The sequence below is a fragment of the Fukomys damarensis genome, unplaced genomic scaffold, assembly GCF_012274545.1.
Source record: "Fukomys damarensis isolate Sample0158 unplaced genomic scaffold, DMR_v1.0_HiC HiC_scaffold_20, whole genome shotgun sequence".
Lineage (NCBI taxonomy): Eukaryota > Metazoa > Chordata > Mammalia > Rodentia > Bathyergidae > Fukomys > Fukomys damarensis.
This window is the reverse complement of record NW_022900932.1, coordinates 36,712,306-36,733,458: the sequence shown is the minus strand read 5'-3', so window position 1 is coordinate 36,733,458 and position 21,153 is coordinate 36,712,306. Positions and strand designations below refer to the sequence as shown.

Below are 21,153 nucleotides of genomic sequence, written 5' to 3'. Positions count from 1 at the left end.
TGGTTCAGACCCAGCTCTGTCATAGTAAGAGCTTGCAGTCTTTTTACTACCTTGGGTTACTCTAAATGGAAATGTTTGTTCATCTTAGGAAACTTTGTATTCTTAACAAAATGTGTAATATGTTATAAGCACTGAAGATTTAACTGTATCTGCTCTCAACCAAAAGTGACAGATAATTTGTGTGTGTATGTGTGCGCTCAAAATTTCAGTAAGTGGAAGCTTCTGAAGGACACAAAGTTAAAAAGTAATTTTTAGGAACTACCCTTTTTGCTTGTTCTTTTTGATATCTCGCTCTCTCTCTTTAAAGTTATAATATTTTGCCTTCAAAATTCCTCTGTTCTTGTTTTATATATGAGGTTTTGAAAGACTAAACTAATTTTCTAGGAATTGACATCAGTAGTTTAGAAAGAAGAGTATATGACTACAAGAGATGGTCATTTTTCCTCCATTCCCTTAAGTGGTGTTGCGTCTTGTGTAAGAACTTTTGAGAGAAAGTAACTTTCCAGGATGGTGGCTGCAGATCAGTCCTAAGTCTGAATAGTGAAACACTAATTAGTGCGAATCCAAAGACTGCTTGATGAGGGCCCTGTACTGAGCACCTCCCAAAGCCTCCCACTTTCCTTGCAGGTTTGGGGCAGGAGGGACAGAGACTGGTGACTAATGTTATTGTGCACCATCTGCCTGAATGTGGAGTGTTTGGGGTAAACTGAGTTCATACATGGTTCTTTTTTTTTTCTTGGCCAGAAGGAAGAAAAAAATGCTTCCAAATTTTTTTTAAAATAGTTGTTAATGAATATGCTGATTATGGAATTGTATCTTTGATATTAACTACCATTAAGTGGTCCTCATACTCAGACTCCTGACAAAAGTGCTTTAGAATTTCAACGCAAGTAAGAACCTAATTAAATGTAAACATTATAGTGCTGTTTTTCTTTAGGAACGAATTTTTAAGGATGACTGAAAAATTAATTCGAAGGCTAGAAGTATAGCCAAAGTAAAATAATTTTCCTTTGTGTGTCCCATTCACCACCCCCACACACCCCCTACTGGGGATCAAACTCCAGCCCTTGCACTTGCAAGGCAGGCAGTGGAACCACTAAGCCAAACCCTGGTCCCCGATTCATTTTTGTATGACATTTTTGTAACCATAAGATTATACTGAATTCATTCACATAATGTTCACGGGAAATTCCTTTGTCCCAAAGATGTTTGCATATTTTGAGTAAATTGTAAATTCTGAAAATTGATATAAATAAGCATTTGATGATATTTATTTGTCCTTTGCATAGTACGATCCATTCACAGTTTTTATTTCCTAATATTTACAACCTATTTTTTGTTTGGATTAAAAAATAGATTTTATTTTTATAGCAGTGTTAGATTCAGAGCAAAATTGAGGAGGAAGCTTACAAATTGCCATATACTCTTGCTGCTCTGGATATCTTAGCCTCTTCCATTGTGAACATCCCTTGCTAGAGTGGTGCATTTGTTAAAACTGACTAACCTACAGTGACACGTCTGTATCACCTGAAGTCCATCTTTTATGTTAGAGTTCACTCTTGGTGTTGTACATTCTATGGGTTTATATTCCTTTCATTTCAAGACAAATTGTTGCTCTGTAGTCCAGGCTCCCTTCTCAAAAGAAAAAAGTGTGTGTGGGGGGGAAGAGATCTATTGGAAAGCATCATGACTCTTAATGTGCTGTAAATAAGGTAATACAGATGTTAATTAGCTCAGTTTAGTCATTTCATGGTGTCAGTATAGGTGAAGCAAAGCAACATGCTGTACATGATCAATATATATAGTTTTTGTCAATTAAAAATAAAAAAGGAACTGGGTTATTTCACCCTGAGTTCGTAAACATGGAGATTGTTACTAGAATAAATGTTTTTTCTTAAAATTATTATGTCTTTCCTCAGGAAAGACATGTATTATTTATCGGTAGTATATGTTACAATTTTGGAGGGAAAAGAAGTGATATATTTAGCCTACATGACATCTTAAATTTATAGTCAAGAGCATTTTTTACACCTTTTTGTTCATTTGTAGTGCTAGGGATTGAACTCGGCCTCTTCCATGCTAGGCAAGTGCTTTACCAATAAGCTACACATGTACCCCTTATTTATGCTTTGTAATTATTTGCCTGTATCTCTTCCTGACTGAGAGCTACTTCACAACACTGTGTAACTTTTTCTTTATTTATCTAATATTTATCATCTTGTCAGGAATAAAACAATTTTCATAAATATTTATATTTTTTAGAATGAAAATGATGCTAGCACATTTAGGTTTATGTTTCCTTTGGAGTCTTTTTCCTGTTGTGTAGTTAAAGTGACCTTTAAACTACAAGGACAGATAGCTTTTGATTCCTCTGGGTTAGAACAAATGTTAAAAGAGTATTTTGATTGGAAGGGAACAGTTCTTTTCTCTTTGATTGGGTGTGTTTGTATACAATGGTTTGAGTAAACTGAACACACACTTTCTGATTTTGAGGCTTTAGAAGTTGTTTCCTAGGATAATGAGAATAGAATAACTTTTGATCTGTGAGAGAGTCTATTTCCTCCAGAACTCATTTAGAGATTTTTTATGATGTTTTTAAATGTAGGTATCATTTACACACTAATTTATACTGTGCCAATTTAAACAGTTCAGAAAACATAGAGAAATTTCTGTCAGAAAGTTGTCTTATACCAGTTTTCAATGATTTCATGAAGAGGCAAATTCTGTAATTTTTTATTAACAGATTCTGCTGTTTCTAGAACTTTAAATGTAGTGATACTAAGTGTAAGTGCTCTGTGTCCAGCTTCTTCTGTTCCACTTAATGAAGTGTTTGGAATTTCTATTTATTTGCTTTGCTTGAGTCAATAGATTTATTTCCTTGTGTGGTTAAGTAGTATTGTTACTGGCTTTTTTAAATCCTGAGGAAATTCCTTCCAGGTTCTTCATGTTGTGAACAAAGAATTAGACAAGATACAAAGAAAAGACAGCAGAAGTGTATGTTTTTTGAAGGTGGAAAAGAAATATACTCTGCAGAATGAGAGCTGGTCTTGAGAAGATTCAGAGCAACTATGAGGATACTGGCAGGGCTCTTTTGTATCTGCAATTCCTAGATTTTTGCTCCCTCATTCAAAAAGGCATTTGGGACCCTTGTGCCAGCAGAAACTTACTCAGATGGTGTCAGATGTAAGCTGTCTATGGAAGGTTCAGGTGGATTCTTGACAGATGTAAATGAAGACATTGGAGATGATCCTTTCTTGGTTCCATGTACGGTGCTCAGGAACTGCAGTTATCCTGGGTCCTGTGACTGACAGACTTTGTTTATCTGTTTGCCCCAGCCCTAATCTCCTATGTCAGTATTCCATTGTGTGAATGCATCTTTTCACTTGGTTATGACATTTGGGTGAGCTACTATACATATCATCTCTATGCACATTATTGTATGTCTCATTGTGAACAAATGTTTCCTTTTTTTTTCTTTTTGGTACAGGATTGAACTCAGGACCTTTGGCTTATGAGGCAGCCGTGGTGCCACCGACTTAAATCCCCAGCCCCTTCATTTTTTTAAAAATGTCTCACTAGATGATTACTTACCAAAAGAAGCTGTGGGCCAGATGTGGCTGAGCACCATTGTCTTGATAACCTCTGATCTGTAAGATTGGCTGTTGCTCTTATTTTGTCCAAGTAGACATGATTCTGAGGTCCATTTCTTTTGTGTGTATACTTAGAAGTATATTATTAAGTTAATTTTATTTAAAAAGTCAAACATTTCCCCCAAGGGGGTTAATAATTTAACATGGTCATTGGCAGTGTATATGATGGTGCTGCCACAGTTTTAAAAAAAAAAAGTCTGCCTCCTTTATCAGGCCCCTGTAACCTGGTAGTCTTGAGCCTTCACATCTGAGCTGTCTGTAGCAGGACGGTTCTTTCGGCTTTGCTTTGATTGGGTATTTGTCCACAGTGGTCTGAGTAAACTGAACATGCACTTTCTGATTTTTTTAAAGTCACCTTTTGAAGATCAATCAACTCTTTGTTTTGTTCCTAGAATCTGTGGAATCTTGCCTAGTGTATGAATATTTATGGATTTAGTTGAGGATTGTAGAATTTATTTGTAATTCTGGACTTCATCCTCCCTTATTTCCTCCTGTTTTTGGATTTTCTTTCTCAGGTTTTTGGTATCCTGAGGCCAAAAGGACCAGGTTTTCTGCTTCAGTTCCATCTGACGTGACATAGAATTGGTTGTTGCCTTCAAAGGACAGGCATATAAATACAAAGTGTCGTCCGGTGCACTGCCTTTCTTTGAGACTATGGACTTTCTGCTAGTTTTTAGTTATTCTCCAGTACATTCAGAAAATTCATTTTTTGTATTTGTCCACAGTTTATAATTTTTATTAGATAGAGTTCGACATGACCATCACAAAGCTAGGCCTCTTAAAGAATTTGTTTTGTGTAGTTTGTTTCAGTTATTTATAAGAAATGTTGGACCTTGTTTCTACTTGGAGTTTCAGGATCTCTTCCAGTTATTTATAATAGATGAAGCTATTGTTGCTGGAGAGGGGAGCATTATATAAATATAGGACAGGATTTATAACATAGTTAGCATTTAGGAAAATTTAATTTAGACACAGGTTGATATTAGCCAAATAAATTGAAATTCAAGTAATTACTTTATCATTCTAAATTTCCGACTTGTTAAAAATTACTTTTTTTTAATTGAGTTTACTGGTACATTGTAGGTATACAGTACAGTTACATTCATCATTGGGATCTTGTACCTTTACATAACAGGTCTTGGTTCTCATTTTTTCCCCTTGTCCCTGCCCTCCCTTTACCCCCTCCTCCCTTTCCTATTTACAAGCACTTTATTTCCATTTTTCATTTTCTCATATTTTTTTCTTTTCCCTCATTACCTTTCCCTTACCCTTCCCACTTTCCCTACGCCATTATCCCTTCTCTTCCTATTTCACATTGTCAGTTATCTTATTAGGATCTTTTGTACTATTATAGTTTTTCACACCAGAGAAACTATTCGGTATTTACACATGTAAAAATTACTTTTAAGAGAGAAGTCACTTTTGAAATTTCTTACCACCCCCTGATGCATTTTGGTGGTTAAAATCCACCAGGTATCCAGGAGCAAAGAGAAATTTGACCAACTCAAAATATATTATGCTCCAGGAAAAGTAGGAATATAGCTAAAAGTGGAAATTAATACCCTCAGCATTGGTATGAATTTGCATTTGTCTACTGATGCTCACTGTGGTAAGATGTATCATCAAGATATTGGTCGTAATCGGTGGACATTGAAGGAGGGCTAACATTTTAAACATTTTGTCAGCAGTGCTGTGATGAATAGTAACAGCGATGACTTGTTTCATTTTCTGAATATGTATAATGTTTCTTTGAAACATGTATGAAGTATAGTGTAATCTGCAGTTTTTATTTGATTTAACTTCAAAGTTTACAAAAAGTCTCTTTATAAACATGTGTCTGTGATATAAAATGAAAATTTTGATAAATGAAAAGGAAGAAAATGAAATTACTATAACCATAATCCTTCGACCAGGGACAACCACTTTGGGGAGACATATATCCTTTTAATCATTTTTCTGTTTTAATTTTCAAAGCTAAATCACATTATAGTATTATATAGTACTATGTAATTATATAGTATAGTATTGTAGTATAGTATAGTATATGTATTTTATAAATTACTTTTCTTTTAGCTTAGTTCAAACAGTTCTATATGTAAGTGAATATTTGTTTTTGTACATGTTATGTGTGTTTATTTAAACTGGGAATTTTATAATTTGATTAAAGTTAGAAAAAAGGTATCTTAAAGAAATAGTAAAAAATTACTTTTTAAAAATTTACCTAGCTGAATGATGAATGTCTTTGAATACTCTAGGATGTGAGAAAATAAATTTTATTAACTAAAACTATATTTTTGTCTCTTTTCAGTTATATAAAAGGGAGAAATGACTTTGTAGCTTTTTCTTGAACCACTTTAAGAATGGCTGCTCTTATTCTATATAAATCTAGGGATAATTTACCCACCTGCAACTGGGCATAGCCTCTTCTATTCGCCTTATCACCTTGACTATGTTGTAGACAGTAAGCAAGAGCATATTTTGCTGGTTTTCATCACCCCTGTAATCATTAAACTGAGGATCATTTTCGAATGCACAAACCTCCTATTTATCCCTCTATCCTTAATTATTTTGTATGTGGCTGTTAAACAGGGCAACTTTCTGGAAAGCTGCTGTCTAGCAGAGAAGCTGACATTAAAGAATTACATGAATACTGAGAGTAATAAGAAATTCAATGTCAAGAATAGGTGTCAGAAATATGTCATTGTCATAAGTGTCTTGACCTTATCTGGGATGTTTGAGAGAAAAAAACTGATGCCCACATAAGGAGTTAGGTTGAAAAAATGGGACAGAAAAGGTCAGGGAGAATCTTCAAGGCAGAGGAACTGTCAGAGAAAGAGATTAGAATTCATGCAGTTGTCTTTGTTCATGACAGTTTTCTTAGTTACTTTTGGAACATTCAGGTGATTTTCCCCATAATCATCCGTATAAAATATGTGATAAGACAGAGCTTGACAGATGTATGTACATAGTCTATAAAATGTTATACAGATTGGCTCTTTGAATGTTGATTTTGGATAAACATCCACTGAACAAATTAATCAGTTCTAGTCACGAGGCGGTACTGAGCATACCATGGCCTAGGTGCTTGTGGACATGCCTCCTGGTACTTGTTGCCAGCTGCGTGGCTGTGACATGCCCACATTTTAAAAACTCAGGCTGTAGAATCTTTCTCTGCTGTTTTGTTTTAGTATGTTTTGGTTTTCCTGTGGAGGCCATGGGTCAGCAAATTACAACCTTCAGGCCAAATCTGGCATAATAAGACTTGTTTTTTGATATTCATTCATTCATCCATTCATCCGTCCATCCACCCATCCATCCACCCATCCATCCATCCATCCATCCATCCATTTATTTATTTATGCATATATGCAGTGCTAAGGGTAGAACTGAGTGCCTAGAACATGCTAAGCAAGTGCTTAACCACTGAGCTTCTTGCCCATGCCATAAAACCTGCTTTTCTCAGTATCTTTTAGGGAAACAACACAGCCATGCCCATTCATTTGAGTTTTCTCTCTGGCTATTTTTACCATGGCATAGTTGAACATACACAAAAGTCCCATGTGCCAAACAAAGTTTAAAATATTTACTGTCTGATCCTTCACAGAAAACATAGGCTGATTGCTAGTCTAGACATAATCCATAACCAAATGTCCAAATAATTTCTGTATTCTCCTTAGTGTTTCTTAATCTCTTCTTTCTTTTATTGCTGTTTCTCTGTAGCCCAGCTGCCATTTGTCATCTGTTTAATATTTTTTTCTCTCTCCTTTGCTACTAGTTATTTCAGGCTGTATAATAAATAAGTGGGGCTGGTATATCGTATTACATGATATCACATTGCATCTCTGTCACTCTTTGTTTTTTGTTTTGACTCTTCCCCATTTAACTTTGATCACTGTCATATGCAGAGGTTTTCCTCATGGGCTAGAAAGATAAAAGCACAAACTTTGGCTCCAATCAACCTGTGCTCAAAGTTGAGCCCTGCCACTTAAGTAGTAGATCAGCTCAGTAGTAGGTTAGTGTTTCTATGAACCTCAGGTTTTGCTCAATGTGAAAATGTCTTGCCTTGTTCAAGATGGTTGGGAGAATGAAAGCATCTTAGTGCTAATATATTCATCAGTTGTTCTGCTTTGTGTAGTTGAGAGTGCTAGATGCCTGGCTTCTTCACTTACTATGGAAACAGTTTTACTTCTGATTTTATTGTGGAAAAAATGTGACTTGTTTTTTATTTTAAAATTTGTTCTCAACAGTAAGAAAACTATTCTTATTTTAAATATAGGAATTGTGCATGGATATGGTGTGCTTTAACACCTATGGATAACTCCCTTTGTTGCCTTTCTGGGAATATCATTAGACAGAAAAACTACTTGTTATTTATTTTAAATATAGAAGTTTCTAGAAGACAAGAGTCTGGTCTGCATTCTTAATACCCTACAGAAACATTGGATATATTTCTGTCTGCATTGGCTGCTTGTTTAGATGTGATAATTTTTGCTGAAAATATTAGTAAGAATCATTTGCTTCAATTCAGACAGGATCCTCATACTTAGCACCTACCACATTGCTTTGGGGTTGTCCATGGCACAGAAATATCTGCTAAGTAAACTGATAAATTTAAGAATAGAGATAAAGGAGTAGAATAGACTGCTTGTACAAGCTTCTGAGCCAACTCATTTTTTTTCTTCCCTAGTTAACATTATTTTTTAAAAAATGGAGACAGATCATACATAAGAAAAGGCAGCCAATTTTAGGATCATCTCTCAGGCTTTCCTCTTTCTTCCCTATTTTCTGTCAGCAGAAAGTAATGACATCAGGGTTGAGTAGCTCATTTCCCTTCTGCACTAGTTGTTTATTTATACATAACAGTCAAGACTTTGCAACTGCATCAATTCACAAATAATCCCAGTTTGGTTAAAAGTCTGAGCAGTACAGGAAGGTACTTGAGAAATACGGCCCTGAAGGTATTAGCATGTCTTACCTAAGGTGTGGTTGTGAAAGGATTTATGTTCAGGTTCATGTAATTGACAGAGTTCTGTTTCTTATGGACATTTAGACTGTGCTTCTCAGTTTCTTGCTGGCAACCAGAAATTGCCGCCAAAATGTCTCTCTTATTAGGCAGCTTGACAGCCTGGCAGCGTGCCTTTTCACACAGCAAAGGAGAGAAACTCATACTGCTTTTTTTTTTTTTTTTTTTTTTGGTACCAGGGGATTGAACTCAGGACCTTGTGCTGGTGAAGCAGGCAGCGGAACCACTGAGCTAAATCCCCAGCCCATGCCTATTTTAATCATATGCAATGTAACCACATGCATCCTGTCATTTCTGCATTTCATTTCATGGGTTTTAGGAAAATTACAGGACTTGCTCATACTCCAGAGGAGGGGATTTCCCAAGGCATGGCTAATAAGAGAATGAAACCAAGGGGCCATTTAAGTGTGCCACACATAAAGCTGGCCAGGACTATAGTTTCTTTTACTTTTCTCTCTGTAGTTCTGCTGCTTAACAGAACATGTTTTTCATCTCTTTGGGTTTTTTTCCCCTTCCTTCTGAAAGAGAATTGAACAACCTAGGTGATTTTTTCCTTTTGTTTTCTGCTATAGAAAGCAGTGAAAAAGTCACAGGAAACAGCCTGGGAAGTAATTTTCATTGTATCTGGGGCTCTCCCTTTGAAATGGGCATTTCAAGTATGTGACACACTCTATAAGCAAGTGCTTCTAAGTCGTTAGTGTGGCTTATATGAAGGAACTCAGAGAGGCCTTCCCAGCTTTTCTATCTTCTGTTGCTGCTCCTTTTCAGCAAGCACCAAATCCCCAGACGAGTTCACTTGCACAGTACCTTCATTTTAGGATCTCTTGCTGTGACCATATTGACTGATTTTTGTTTAGAATCATTAGCAGGTTTGTTTCTTTTGCTCTTCAGCTTCATTAAACTTATGTGTTATTGTCCTCTTCTCTTCTGAACTCTTTGGGGTGTTGTTTCTTGCTTTTCTCTGGCTTACTCCCAGCCAATTTCCCTTATTGCTGAGAAGATAATGCAGTGTAGTATAGACATTAAGAACAAGGACTGAAGCTAGTGAGTTTGAATTCCAGATTTTGCCATTTATTAGCTGAGTAATCTTGAGTAAACTATTCAGTTTTGTTTCTGTGTGGCTGGTATTAGCATTTTTGAAAATTTCCCTGGCCAGCAAGCTTCAGATTGCTGCTGCTGCTCTCAAGATGTATGCACAGATACGTGAGCCAATAATTGCTCTTTCTTACTAAGTGCAATTTGACCCCAGGGTCGTTTCTGGTCTCCTGATGAAATGAGCTGGAATATGTTTTAGTTTATATAGATGTCTTGTTGTTGTTGACTTCATCCTGGTACTTTCTGTGCCTCCTATGGAAGAGGAATGCATACTTTTTCAAACAACATAACAAGCACCTGCACTTTATTATACTCTTCATAGATATTATGTTCTTTAACCCATATAGCAACATTCAGTTGTAGTGCTGATATCACATCCATTCTATAGATAAGGAAATGAAGTCATAGAGAAATTAAACAGTTTTCTCCAGGTCTTCAGAATTTATTTAGGGAATTTAGTTCTGTGTGACAAGATTTTAAAGACCACAGAACATTATTGTCTCCCTTAGAGGAAGCCAAAACCCCTGTTAGTGTACTATCCCCATAAGAGAAAGAGGCTAAAAATCCAAAATAATTTTTGTCTTACAACTGTAAGAGCTTTTGCCCCACCTTTGTGTACCCTTTTTTGGGGATGGACAGTTACTAGGGATTAAACCCACCGTTGTACGTGCTACACAAGTGCTACTGCTTGCTGAGCTATACCCCAATTCCTTTTTATTTTTTATTTTGAGACAGTGTCTCATTGACAGTGTCTCCTGAGTTGACCTCAAACTTACAGTCCTTCTGCCTTAGCCTACAGAGCAGCTAGAATTACAGATGTGGACCATCATGTCCCATTACTCTTGGTTTTGATACTGGCCAGTCTCCTTTACCTAGGGACAGCATGCTTCGTCTTGTCCAGTCTGTAAAGTGTACATTAAAAAAGAATCATGTCCTTTCTAGATTTTTGCCTGATTCCTGTGAAATCTTAACACTGTATATGTAGTAGCTGGATTAGGAAGTATCAAACTTTTTTTTCTTTGGTACTGGGAATTTTGCACTGAGCAAAATTCCTACCCCCCACCTTTAAAAAATTTTTTGAGACAGGGTCTCACTAAGTTGCTGAATTGCCCAGGATGGTCTTGAACTTTTAATCCTCCTGTCTTACCCTGCCAGAGTGTTGGGATTACAGTGTGTCACCAAGTCTGGTTAGTACTAGATTTTTAACAATCTCAGTGAGGATTTATATGGCCAGATTGTCCTTTATAAGTCATCAGCTGAGCTAACTGCTTATGTTATAATGTTTCATTGCTCTGCATTCTTTTATTTTTTCATCTAACTTATCTTACAACTTCTTCCTGTCCCCAGTATCATCTGCTGAATAGAATTCATTAATGATGGATACTGAAATCACTTACAGTTATTTGAAATAACCACAGAAGTAGCAAATTACCATATTTAGTGATGTTTTTGATTATTTGAGCTAATCCATTGTAATATTTTCTATGATAGCAAATAAAATGCTTTTTTCCCCCAAGTATCCAGGGGTAGCAGCACTATAATGTAGATTCTCTTGTAAACACTGTGCACTGATTCTGAAGGTAAAAGAAAAGTGCTGAACCTATTCTGAGAAGTCAGTATCTTTGGAGTGAATCCCACATAGGATAACTTGGAAAGATCAGGGGATACCTTTTATAGACAAAAATTTCCAACACTTCTGTTTCTAAGTGATATGGCCTCACTGGGTGGAACTTTTTTTTTTGGTACTGTGGCTCGAACTCAGGACCTTGTGCTTGTGACGCGGGCAGTGGAACCACTGAGCCAAATCCCCAGCCCTGGAAATTTTTTTTTTAAAGGAAAGTGGGCAGATTTATACATCATCAACAAGGCTATAATGTGGTGCTGAAGAGAGCCATGTTTTCAGCAGCCAGCCATTGTCAGTGTGACCTCTCTCTTACACCTGCCCATGGAATGCACAGATTGTAGTAGAATGTGAATGAATGATTCACTCTCTCCTTTCAAGAATTTGTCATTAAAAAAGTCAGGGGGCTGGGAATGTATCTCAATGCTAGAGCAAGCCTCTGGATTCAATCTCTAGCAATGAAAAAAATAAAAAGAAAAAAGAAAAGAAAGAGCAACTGTAGATGTGAACAGTGTCAACAAATGCTAGAGCTGTCTCTTTGCTTCCATTTGTAAAGATGACAGCTGATGGGCATTTTCATTTAACACATCATTCTGATCAATGTAGAAGAGTTTTACATGCTATCTAAAGTATGACTTGAACCTGCCTCCAAAATGTTCCAGTGGGAAAAGAGACTAGGGGAGAGGAAGGAAGGTAACGATAATTATGTGTTACATACATGTATCAACCCTCAGGACAAAATCATTATGTACTGCAAACATGTACTAATAAAAATAAAAAAGTTCAAGACCACTCCTCAAAAATGGGGAGTCTGAATTTGACTGCACATCCTATCATGATTTTAACTATGCTTTTGATAAACTCTACCATAATTGCACTAGTAAGCTTGATAGTTGCAATCTTCTTTTGAGAACATATTGTATGATGGGCACTGTACATACATTATCTCTAAATCATATAATTACTCTTCAAGCTACCTATTATTGTTCTTACTTTACAGACCTGGAAACTGAACCTAGATGGAGAAAAGCATTTTCCAAGATCACACTGTTGTTAAATAGCACAGGTGTGGTTCAAACCTGCTTATTTTAAACCTTTATCAACCCTCATTTCATTTCCCATGCTTTTAAGAGGCTTCTACGCGAAGTGCCAGGATAGGCATATAAAGCCTCAGTGAGCCAATGAGCATGCCCCTCTACAATCTTTGATGCTTCAGTCCTTCCCTGGTATTTTTATTGATGTTGGCAAGGTCTTCTTTGTTCCCAGGGAAACTCTGGTTTTAGGTGGTGTTTGTTCTCTTGCTTTTCGTCATAATGGACTCTCCACCCAGTATAGTTTGAGGAACTTGAGGTTTCTCTTGTCAGATATAAATGGATGCAGTCGTGTTACAATTGTTACAAATCTCTTCTCTCTAAATTTATTTTGGGGCTTCACGTGATAAAAGTTAACTGAGGTTTCTGTTTTATAAGAAACTTGGAGCCATATGATCTTCACATAAACTGATCAATAGTTACATTTAACCTGGGTACAAGCGGTATGATTTATTTGGGGCATTTTGTTGAAGAAGTGAAAGTAGAAAGTTTTAGACCGAGTTTGTGTACCCCAAAATATTACAAAATTTAAAAATAAAAATAAGCTGGGTGTGGTGGCGCATGCCTGTAATCTCAGCACTCGGGAGGCTGAGGCAGGAGGATCGCTGTGAGTTCGAGACTAGCCTGGGCTACGTAGTGAGTTCCAGGTCAGTCTCAACTACATAGAGAGACCCTGTCTCAAAAAACCAAAAAAAAAATAAATAAATAAAAATAAAAATAAAACATTGCTCTGAATGACTTTTCCTTAGGAAAATACTTTCCATCCATATTCTCTTGCTCGGGCCGGGGATTTAGCTCAGCGGTTTGGTGGCCTGCCTTGCAAGTGCAAAGACCTGAGTTCAATCCCCGGTACCTAAAAAAAACAAAAACAAAAACAAAAAAACCCATATTCTCTTGCTCTTGAATTTAATTGAATCTCTGGTATTGGTGAAATGGGACTAAGGACAGTTTAGCAGTTCTGATTATTAAGCACTTGGGTGACCCTGGTGCTAAGAGAGTACCTTTGTTGAATCAAAGCGCGCTTGACTTTAGGAGAGTCTATCTTTCCCCTTTTAATTCTACTACCACATAAGATAGTATAGGGAACATTTGATTCTTTTTCAGAAATGAAGGGATTAAGGCTTGGAAAAGATGAATGGATTACTCCTTGCTAGTAAGTGATAGGATTTAGACCAAAGTTATTATCTATGTGATGTTCTTTGGTAGATGTTGGGGATTTGAATTGCTTTGATTAATCATTGGTTTTAGCCTTTACATTTTAAACAAGTTGAGAAATAGAGCAAGGATTCAAATGAGAATCAGCATAGCTAGTAGTTTAATTGCTGATAAAATAGGGCTAGAGAACTCAAAATTGTTAGCACCTTCTTCTCTGGAAATAAAACATGGGTTCTACCCTAGCAAGATAGTCATCAAGTGACAGCTAGACTGAAATCAGGGAGACCTGGCTGCCATTGGCGCTTGGCTTCAGGTTTTAGAGAGAACTGGAGGAAGACCTTGACCCCTGGCCCAGAGGAGCTCAGCTCTGAGCCCGTGCTCATAGGCAGTTGGCCACTCCCTTTTGGGCAGAAGTTAGGAGGGTGGGGAACATGAAGGGGAAGAGAGTGTACTGTCATGTTGCTCCTTCCAAGGAACTGACTGCAGATTTCATCCTGAAGACACTGGAGGTGTCCTATGGGTTCTCCACTCCAACTCCAACAGTGGAAACTATACATTATTTCTTTAAAATTTTATTTTTATTAGTACATGTTTACAGTACGTAACAATTACATTCCATGTGGGGAATTGGTACATGTAAATAGCACATCTCATTTATTTTTCCCTTACCTCTTCCCGCCTCCCCCTCCCTCCATCTCTGTATATTTTAAAACTTATTTTAGTGTATTAGTATATGTGTGTAGTACATAATATTTACATTCATTGTGGGAAGTCGGTACATATACATAACACAACTTAATTCCTTTTTCATCCCATTTCTCTTCTCTCCCTTCCCCATCCACCCATCCCTTAATCCTTTCCTTTGTTTGATTTATTTATGTATTGTATGTATTTGCCATATGTCATGTTTGCAGTCCTTGTAGGGAGTTGGTACATGTGTGTAACACATCCCAATTCATTTTTTTCATCCCTTATCCCTTCTCTGCCTCCCCTCTCACTTCATCTCTTGATCCTTTCCCTCTGAGAACAGTCTGTCTTAATTCCTTTTATCTGGTTTATTTTGCAATGTTTTTACTCTCTTTTTCATATAGGTGAAATAATGTGATATTTAAGCTTGTGTATGTGATTTAACATTATGGTCTCCAGGTGCATACATTTTCCTACAAATGACTCAAGTCTATCTATCTTTATGGCAGAATGAGACTCCCTGGTTTGTAAATACTATTTTCTTTATCCATTCATCTGTTGTTAATAATGTTTTTTTTAAATTTTGGCAGTGTCTGTTGTAATTTCACTTTTTTCATTGCTAATTACATTGATTTAAGTCTATTCTTGCCCCTTTTTTGGTTAGATTGGCTGAGCATTTGTCTATTTTGTTTATTTTTTGGAAGAACCAACTCTTAGATTCATTAATTCTGTGGGTTGTTTTTTAGTTTCAATATCATTGATCTCTGCTCTGCTCTTTATAATTTCCCTCCTTATATTAGCTTTGGTTTGGATTGTTCTTGTTTATCTAAGACCTTGAGGTGTATTATTAGGTTATTTATTTGTGTTCCCTCTGTGAATTTTTGTGATGTGGGCATATACAGCTGTCCACCACCCTCTTGGGACTAGTTTTATTATGTCACGTAAGTTCTTTTATGGTGTACTGGCATTATCATTTAGTTATAGAAACTGTCATATTTATTCCTTAATTTTTTTGTAATCCATTTAATTAAAGAGTGTATGCTTTTATCTCCATGAATTTAGATAATTTGTGTTTTCTTTTGTCACTGATTTATAGCTTCATTTTGCTACGGTTTGACAGTTTGCATGGTATGATTTTAATCTTTTACATTTACTTGATTTTTTTTTTTTTGGCTAGTATGTGGCTCCATTTTAGACGAAGTTCTATGTTCTGCTGAAAAGAATGTGTATTCTTTTGTTGTTGGGTGAAATACTCCATAGATATCTGTCAAGTGCATTTGTTCAGAGATTTTAACTCTGATATTTGTTGATTTTCTTTGTCTAGTTTATCTATCTGTGAGATACTGAGGTTCCCCCACTATACTTGTGTTTATGTCTCTTTGATTTTTTTTTTTTTTCCATACTGGGAATCAAACTCTGGACCTTGCACTTGCAAGGCAGGCAGCAGCGCTAAATCCCTGGCCCTTGTCTATTTGATCTTTTGTGTCTTCTAGTACTTGTTTTATGAAGTTGGAGGCATTGTTGTTTGATGCATATATGTTAATAACTGTTACCTCTTTCTGTTGGATTGTTCCCTTAACCAGTATGTAACAGCCTTCTTTGCCTCTTTTGATCAGTTGTGGCTCAAAGTCTATATCCAAATATAAAAGTCTATATATCTAAATATAGTCTGTATCTAAATATAAGATAGCTACATCTGCTTTTCTGAGGGCTCCTGTTGTATGGAATATTGTTTTGTATTCCTTGATTTTTATCTTATGAGTTTCATTGGTGTTAAGTGTGTTTCTTATACGTTGGATTTTGTTTCTTGATCCATTCTGCTAGTTGTGCACTTTGATCAGAGAATTATGACCATTTACATTGGGAATTATTATTGTTAGGCATTGATTTATTTCTGTTGTTGTCTTACTTTCTTCTTGTTGATTTCCTATCTTTTCCTTCTACTTAACTGCTCACCCTGTGTGGTCTTTTCATTCTATTAGACTTTTTGTCATTGTCAGCTTAATTGTCTCCCTCTGTGGTATCCTTGAAAATTTGTTGGAGTGCTCATTTGGTGGTCAGGAATTTTTTTAGGTACTCTTTATCATGAAAATACCTTATTTCTCCATCAATTTTGAAAGATAATTTTCTAAGATATGTCAGCTTGGGTTGCAAATTGTTTTCTTTTAAGGCATGAAACATTCATTCATTCCAAGCTCTCTTGGCCTTTAAAGTTTTTGTTGAGAATTCTCCTGGAATTCTAGTGGGTTTTCCTTTATAAATAATTGTTGCTTTTCTTTAACTGCTTTTAAGATTCTGTTCTTGTGTTGGACTTTGAATTTTGACTATGATATGTTGTGGAGAGGTTGTTTTTGATTGTGGCTATTTCAGATTCCATATGCGTCATTTACCTGTTTGTTAAATTCTTTTACCTTATTTGAAAAGTTTTCAGCTTTTATATCAGTAAATATGTATTTATGCCATTTATGCTTATTTTTCACTGATACTAATTAATCTTAGATTAGTTTTCTTTGTATCATCTAGGATCTGTTGGATGCATTTTTCATGACCTCTTGTTCTTAAGATGTGTCTCAGTAATTGGTCACTAGTAATAGCTATGTCTTCTAGTTCTGAGATTGTCCTCTGTTCTCACATTGGTCATTTCTTTTCTTTTTCTTTTTTTCCCCTTTGGTACAGGAGATTGAATTCAGAACTCCTTGCAGTTGAGAGGCAGGCATGGTGCCGGTCAGCTAAATCCCTGGCCCCTTCACATTGGTCATTTCTACTTTCCATAATCTCCTGAAATTCTATTTGGAGCCCTTTCATGGACCCTAATCCTTACCATGCCACTGACACATGTTTTGCATCATTTTGTTTAGTTCGTCTATCTTTTTATTAGGCCTTCTTTAGACTCGGTGATTTTATTTGTAACTTGTATTGTCTATGATCTTGCCAGTTGCCTTATTGAACTGCTTTGCTATCTCACCCTGACACTGCTTCGGGTAATTCAGGTGTGAGGCTTTTGGTTTCCTTCTCTTTGATAAGCTTTGGTGGAGCTGCAGTTTTTGGAGGCATTTTGTTGGATTGTGTTCTCATTGTTTCTTCATTGACTCTCATAGGACTATTGTATTGAAAAATTTTTCTTTCTTTTCTTTTTCCATTAAGTTTATTGGTACCATTTAGGTATACAATACCGTTACATTCATCATTGGGATCTTGTACATTTACATAATGTATCTTGGTTCTTATTTTTTCCCCATCCCCTGCCCTCCCTTCACTCCCTCTGTACTTCCCTGTTTACAAAGACTTTGTTTTTATTTTTTTCCTGTTCTCATATTTTTTCTTTTCCCTCCTTGCCTTTTTCCTACCCCTCCTACTTCCCCTACTTCTTTAGATCCTTTCTTCCTATTTCACATTATCAGTCATACATTTTGGTCCTTATTTACACCTTTAGTTTTTCACACCAGAGAAACTATTTGGTATTTACATGTGTATCCTGTTTATTTCACTTAAGAGTATGCCCTCAATGTGCATTTATTTAGCTATAAATGTCTCTAGTTTCTTGTTCCTCATGGCTGAGTTGTACTCCATTTAAAAAACACACTACATCTTCTTTATCCAGTCTCCAGTTGAAAATTTTGTTTCTTATATGGAGACCTCTTTAGTTAATGTCTATTTTCATTGGTGTTCTCTGGGTGTGGCTAACTACTGGTGTTTGCATCTGTCCCAGGATGCAGCCACCTCCATTTACTTGAGATGGAAAGTTGTAGTGTGTTTGGCCCAATACCCAGTTCTCCCAGAATGGGCCACAGTATTGTTAATAATCCCTAGGCAATCTAAATATTGGCAATATCTAAACAAACCAAGTAATAGTAACAACAATAACACTTTTGGTATTTTCATAAAACCATCTTCAGTAATAGCATTAAATACAAATGAATACACTCTGTCCTTGACTCTGTCCTCTGAGTTCTGTTGCAGAAGAATTGCTCATAAGTCAGATTTGTTTATAAGCCAACAAAGTAAGTACAGTATACCTGTGAAAGTTTGCAACTCAAATGTTCTTTAAGTCAGGGACTTACTGTATTGACAAAACATTACTGTATTGGTACCTAAGGAGCTATAAGGTACCACCCTTGTCCATAGAAGAGGGATGTACAATTGTAGTTATGAGCTCTAAGACAAGCCAAATATTGACCTACTTTTGATCAACAGTAAATATCTACTAAGTAGAACAACTTTTCCTCTATTAACAATAGCACAGCAATAGCATAAATTTAATTATTTCTCTAGAGATTCATAAATCTTAGTAGTTTTTCTAGTAAAGGTAGAGGTAGTGTAGAACCAGAGAATAGAAAAGGGGGGAAAAAACAGCAAATTTAAAAAAATTAATCAGTGGGATATTAAAAGGAGAGGAAAGTAAGATAGAGGGTCCTATTAAGGCCCTTTTGAAAAACAGGGCCAGGGAGCAGTGACACTCAGTTACACCACACCTGCCTCATAAGCTCAAGGTCCTGAGTTTGATTCCCAGTACCAAAAAGAAAAAGAAAAAGAAAAAGGGGGGGGGAGTAAAAGGAAATTAATAGTGATAGAGAACAGTCACTGCAAAGAGTGAACAAGAAAAAGAAGAAAAACATAAAAAAAACCAGGAAGTGAAAGAAGAGAAAAAAGATAAAAAATAGGAGGGGGAAAAAAAACTAGAAGAAGAGAAAAAATAAAGAGGGAGAAAAACTCCTAACACCAAGTAGACATCATGAAGGAAAGACAAAAATAATACAAAATAGGAAAATCAAAAGAAAGATTGAATAAAAAAAACTTATATTATTGAATGAGCAGGTTCTTTCTACTATTTGCAGTCTTGGGATTCAGCCAGTCATGATTTTCTATGCCTAGCTTTAGGGCCTATGTGTCTTTGAGGTCCCCTGTTTGCACAAGTGCCCCCTCTATTCCCCCTAGATTGTGACTACTGTTTGAGACAAGGTATGTCCTTGTTCCCATTGGTGTTAGGTCAGTTGTTCAGTCTTTGCCTCTGCTACCCTGTTCTGTGTTCCCTGGGCTGTGCTCTTTCACAGGGCAGGGCACTACAGGATGTCTCTGTCATGTGCCAGGCTCTGCACCAGATCTGCTGTCTCACGTGGGGGCCTATATTTTTTCCTTAGGGTACTCATCTATGTTACTATTCTTTTAAAGAAAAAAGGGTAAGAGATGACTATTTTCTCTGTGTTTTGGTTATAAAGAAAGAAAAGACTAGGTCTGGGGACGTAATGCAGTGGTGCTGCACCTGCCTGGCAAGTACAAGGTTCTGAGTTCGATCCCAGGTAGAAAGAAAGAAGGAGGGAGAGAGGGAGGAAGGGAGGGGGAGAGAGAGCAAGAAAGAAAAGAAAAAAGAAAAGACAAGACTAATGTTGTAGAAATGAAGACCTATAACTAATGAGATTCTTTTCTCTCATGATAGGTGATGGGAATGTACTTGCACAATGGGAGAAGCTGGTAACTTATAGAAAGCCAAGGTGACAAGAATTTTTTTGCATAATCTGTAAGTAAATTTTTGATAGCTCTTTGGAATTCCTTTACCTACTGAATGAATTATGTTGAAGACATCAAAAGGATGGCACAATCATATAATTTAAAAGTATAAAAGAAAAGGTGTGTTAAAAAGTAAATACACAAACAGTTTGGAAAACTAATGTTAACACTGGGGAGATTTTGCTTTTGCATTAATTCTTTCTTGGTAGAGGCATGCCATTTTTTATGCACCATTGGTTTGTTATAAATCAAAAGTCTTTGAAGAATTAAAAGATGCTTCCTTGCACTGGATCAACATTTAAGTTAAACTTGAAATGGCCCATCTGAAATACAGACATTCTTGGTCCCGTTGGTTCCTTGTGTTCCATTTTTCACTCAGGTAGCTTCTGTAGGTACATTTTAGAAGTAAATATAAGCTTGATGGATATGATTAAAGTTGAGTTCTTTTTCTGTACCTTCTCCCAGTCCCCATCAATGTTTCTAAATTATCTGACAGTTAACCCATGCTCAGCTTTGGTTTCATTATGATAATGCTAGTACATGTGGCAGCCTTAGTGGAAAGATCAAATGTTTTCTGGGTAATTCTTTTGTCTCATTTGCTCTCGTGCCTTTTAGTGATTACTCAACCTCTCAAAACCTCAGTTGACTCATTTGTACTTTGGATTTGGTAATACCTCTTGTGACATTAAAGACTGTTGATAGTACTTTGTGGCATGATGGACAAATGCAGTTACTACACAATAAATGCAATCTTTATATCATCATTTGTGATTTATAAACCTTTCTTCTGATTGAAATGATGGGCCAGCTTGTGTTCCATTACTGCTATGAAACAGTGCTGGTTATGGTAGGCTGTCGTACACAGATCAATGTACTCAGTGTAAATAACCCCACCACAACTGATTTCAAACTACCAGTGAGAGTCATCAAGAGCAGGGTTGGAAAATGACTGAAATAGCACATTGCTATATGTGCTAACGAGATATTTCTGCCAATGAGATAGTAGTTGAAAACAGCATCAAGGAAAATGGGTAGTACTAAAAAATAGGAAATAATGAACTTTTTGAGTATTTATTGCTTTTCTTTGTAGTATCATTTTATAAAATTTTAAGTTATGTAATTTACTTTCAGTGATGGCTGTGTTGTTTAACAACTAAATTACCAGTAATCCTGAGAAATCAACAGTTGATTGTAGCCAACTGGTGCAGGCTGGCGCTACATAAGACTGATTGTATGCCGGGGATTTAGCTCAGCGGTTCGGTGGCCTGCCTTGCAAGCGCAAGGACCTGAGTTTAATCCCCGGTACCAAAAAAAAAAAAAAAAAAA

At 36.4% G+C, this 21,153-nt stretch overlaps 1 protein-coding gene across 6 annotated transcripts in view; it reads left to right on the top strand.

Annotated features, from left to right (window-relative positions):
* The window catches only part of Sgms1 (sphingomyelin synthase 1), a 287,590-nt gene that overhangs the window by 158,548 nt on the left and 107,889 nt on the right, over positions 1-21,153 (top strand). For all 6 annotated transcript variants that reach the window (XM_010606276.3, XM_010606275.3, XM_033766634.1 and 3 more), the window contains one exon: positions 19,757-19,837. The gene's annotated coding sequence lies outside the window, so the exon portion shown is untranslated. The remainder of the gene's footprint in view (positions 1-19,756; positions 19,838-21,153) is intronic.